At 35.9% G+C, this 4,453-nt stretch overlaps 1 protein-coding gene across 4 annotated transcripts in view; it reads right to left on the minus strand.

Moving 5' to 3' along the window:
* The window catches only part of LOC110460777 (diacylglycerol kinase beta-like), a 143,876-nt gene that overhangs the window by 87,395 nt on the left and 52,028 nt on the right, over positions 1-4,453 (minus strand). The gene's annotated exons all lie outside the window — the stretch shown is intronic.

Below are 4,453 nucleotides of genomic sequence, written 5' to 3' on the forward strand. Positions count from 1 at the left end.
GGGGGGAGTTTTTTATTTGCTTGGTTAGCTTTCAAACAAATGACCAGATTCATTTTAACAGTGGCTATAAATACATTTTCTCTCATTTCTGTTTTAAGTTTATGATAGAACTGTCCAGGGCAAGAAAGGGGTGTAAGAAATTTCTATCTTACATCCTATTTCATGAGCGTGATACCACAATGGGACAACAATTAAAACGTATGTGACATATCATGAAAACAGGAACGTTCTGATGCCAGGACACAGAAATTGCTTATGTATTTTTGTGGTTTTCATTAGCTAGTTTTAGTGATTGGAATGAGAGAGAAATGTTCTTTCATACCTGGAGATGCAGCATAGATAAATTCCACCCTTGGGATTTTTTTATTGACACAAAACCCTCAGCAAGCCTCAGGTAAATTCACCCAATTCAAAAAAAACTTAGATGGAATTTCCCTATTGTACACAACTGGGTATGAAAGAGCTTTACATTTCCCTTTTATTCTCAGTCAGTGGCTGTTGGTTATTCGACCGATTCAAAATCCTAAAGACCTATATCTATTTATAGATTCTACACTTTATGTACTTATATATATATATATTGAAGTTCAAATACAAATACACCCTGGGAATACATGAGTACTGTATTTATAACACAGACAATAGCCCTTACTTGTATACCTGGACAATACAGAAAATGTTATACAAAGGCGGTTCGTTATTCTAACATTATGAAAGTAACAGCAGTATATATACTTATGTGTGTAATTAATTCGTTCTATACAAAGAGCATACACATATAAGTACAGCCCTTAAAAGGAAGTTGAACCCCTATATTGGGACTCTGTGAACATTTGGAAACATCAGCTCAATACCGCCTGTAGTGACTGCCCCAATTTTCTCACCAAGAGGCGAAATCTTAATATTCCTTAAACCACTGCCAAAATCTTTCCGGCAAAATAATATTTTTAAGTTTGAAAAGGTATTGATGACCATGACAACATCATACTGGGTATAACGGCTTTAATCCAAGTTTACGCTAACTAATTTCGAGCTGTGTATTCTTTGTGGAATCCGTCTCCTGATTAACACAGAACTTCGCGGAACTCTTTGCACGGACGTTGGATCTCCCTCTCCCCGCTTTCATAACTTTGGTAAATTATTTCTGAGAAGTCAACCATACCATACAGATGAAAGAAACAAAATACAATCATCAAAAGTGTTCCAAGTGTAAAAACTCAGCAGGGCTAGACTGTGATTTGAACCCTGGAGTTAGATTGTTATACTATCGCTCTAACCAATCAGGCTTAACCTGGTCAACAGAAGTGTCCTGGCCTAATTGTGCTACAGTTTTATCTAAGCGGTAGTTAAAGGGAGGTAACTGTAAACAGGAAACATCACAGTGCAGCGAGACAGAGATTCTTCAGATTGCTTTTTCCTCTTTCATTAATTTTTTTTTTACAGAGGAAGATTTTTTTTGTATGATCAATAAAATTGTTCCCTAAGATTTCTCCTGAACTCCACCAATGGTTTGTTATGGGCAAAAATTAAGTGAACCCTTTCACCCCTATGTAACTTTAGAAGACTCTACCATGCATTGATCTGGAGGAGTCCATCATGGTCTACAGTGGTGAAAGGGTTAAGGATCACCGTCCCACTGCAGGTAAAAACCCTTGAGAGTTCTACTTTGGTTCCTCATACATACAGTAACCTCCCCCTGAATTATGTTTTGGATTTAACTGTAGTCGGGCCAGGCAAGAAAACAACAGCAGTCCGTCATCAGGTACAGCAGCTGGTTAGAACAGTTGTATTATGAATGGAGGTCCGGGATCGGATTTCTAGTCAGGCTCTGTTGCACTTTTTTTCAGAGCAATAGTTGTTTGGTTTGTTTGTGTTTTACGTTCTATTCACATGCAGCTATGATCATTTAAGAGTGTGTAAATATGTTTCAATGGTGGAGGAAAGCCGGAGTTCCCGGAGAAAAACCACCGACCTACGGCCAGTAACGTGGCAACTGCCCCACATAGGTCTCAAACCCACGACCCAGTGGTGAAGGGCTAGCCTGGTAGCAGAATGTCAAGACGCCATAACTACTCCGCCACCGCAGCAACTGAGAGCAATGTTGTCATTTTTTCTTGATGATTTTACCTTAACTATTTTTTCCATTAAGTTCTGTAAAATATGGGTTTCTTTGCAGAAAAAAATATGATCAAAGCCACTTTCATCCAGATAAAAAAGTTTCCAATTCATAGTAAAGATTTTGGCAGTGGTACAAGTATCCTTCAGAAAACTTGTGACACTGGGGCCAGGGTTGGACCTTAATTACTGTTCTCTCTCGATTCACAGATCAAAACATGAAACAGAAAATGACACCGGTGTGGCCTTAAACATGATATTTTTGATATTGGCTAGGTTTCCCTTCTGTTTCTGATTTACGCCGCCCCCACGTTATCATATAGGTTTGTTTAAAATACACCTACAGAATGTCAGCCAGCGACCCAAATTCATCCTGCACTCTGATAAACACATGTTACATAATAAACAATCGACATATATCATCTCCGTATGTGTGTCGTACAATACAATCGTTGTCAAAACACATGGTAGGTCTAACAAAACTTTCCAGGAATTTTGTGATTGTATTACATTTTAATCAAGAAACTTTAATATTAACACTAGCTCAGTTATATATATATATATATATATAAATGTGTAAGGATCGACCAATGGAATGCACTAGCTGTATCATCAGGTTACCAGTGTGAATAGCTGTAGATGACTACAAAAGATAATGTCAAAACTTGATGTGTGCTCAGAAGGAATTGGGGTATTTCTTCAGATTTTTAGTTGTAATTGCAGAATTATAATATTGAAGTAAGTTTAAGTTAAAAATCACATTTTCAAAATGGCCGATCACTGTGGCAGCCATTTTTGATTTATGTCTTACCCAAAAGCTAAGAGCACTCGGTCAGGAACATGGATATTCCTATGAAGCGATCATTAAAATCTCTTCAGCAAATGTGAAGTTTAAGGTACAAAGTCTTAGTGATGTTTTGTAACTCCAACAAAGAAAAGTTCCAATTTGTTAAGTATTTTTTATTCTTGGGAGTTGCTTGCCCATTTTCTATAGCATTGCATGTTAAAATATATAGATCTATTATAATTTCATTATTCACAAAAATATCTTTGTCGCAATTGGGATTTGATTCCAGTACATCTTGATTGTAAGGAGAGAGCATATTTGAAGGTCAAATATAAAGTATTCATGGTCAGTGCACAATGAAAGAAGACCGAACGCAGTAGGTCACCTGAACCAATGGTTAATAAAAGAGTTCATATATAATCATTTAAAGTGCATTTCTTAAAACGTACGGTCACAATCTTAATTAGAATCTAATTACATTTTATTTACAAAAAATACATTAGTTCTTTATTTCTTGGCCTTTATCTGTATGCATTTTCAGAACCTTATAGATGTTATGCATATAAAGCTTGTAATAAAAGGATCCCTGTCCCACAGCACTGTTTTTTTGTATTTAGAGTAACCTCCTTAATTTTATTTTGGATACAGTTGTAGCCAAGTTGGGTCAGGACACATCGTGTCCCAGGTGTATGAAATGAAATATACAACATTTGATATAGCGCCCTATCTAGCTAACATAAGCCACTCTAAAGCGCTTTACAGTACATATATATACAATTTTATACAGTCAATACAATTAGCACATATATTAATCAATACAATATTGAGGAATTCGCAGGAGCTGCCTCATCAGGCGTTCACTACTAGTCCTATGCCACCTGGCTAATATCTCCATATGTGTGTATGCCTGTGTGTGTGCCGGGGATGCATGTAGCTGATCAGTTGGTTAGAACGATAGTATAACAATCTGATGTTCAGTGATCAAAACCTGGTATAATAGCCCTGCTGCATTTTTGTAAAAAAATTACACTCAGAATACAGTTGTTGATTATATATTTTGTTTAATTCATTTTTTATTATTTTTTATCAAGTCCCGAAATATATTGTTTTGTTTTCAGAAATGATTTATCAAAGCTTTAGTCATTTCGATAAAAAATACAATTTCTAAATCATAGTTAATAGTTTTTGACAAAGGTACGAGGATCCTTAAGGAATGCACAATAAATGCAGTCACTTCATACAAGTTGAAAACACAAGACCTATTTTAATACATGAAAAAGATATATGTCTTCATTATAGATTGCATTTTAATTCAGCGTGGATTCTTGAAATTATAATTGAGAGTTTGTTACAAAATTTAAGTTTATATGTTATTAACTCATTCACCCCTGAAGACACATTTGAACTTCTCCAATTCAAAGGTTGGAATAGCTAGTACCTTATGAAATTCCAGGGGTGTATGGGTCAAGTTTCCTTTAGCACTGGGATTTATCTTTTTAATGTTGTTACAAAAGGAGAAAACATTAAATTTGTCTTCTCCCCGCCCCCCCC

This window comes from Mizuhopecten yessoensis, unplaced genomic scaffold (genome assembly GCF_002113885.1).
Source record: "Mizuhopecten yessoensis strain PY_sf001 unplaced genomic scaffold, ASM211388v2 scaffold10479, whole genome shotgun sequence".
In the NCBI taxonomy this organism is placed as follows: domain Eukaryota; kingdom Metazoa; phylum Mollusca; class Bivalvia; order Pectinida; family Pectinidae; genus Mizuhopecten; species Mizuhopecten yessoensis.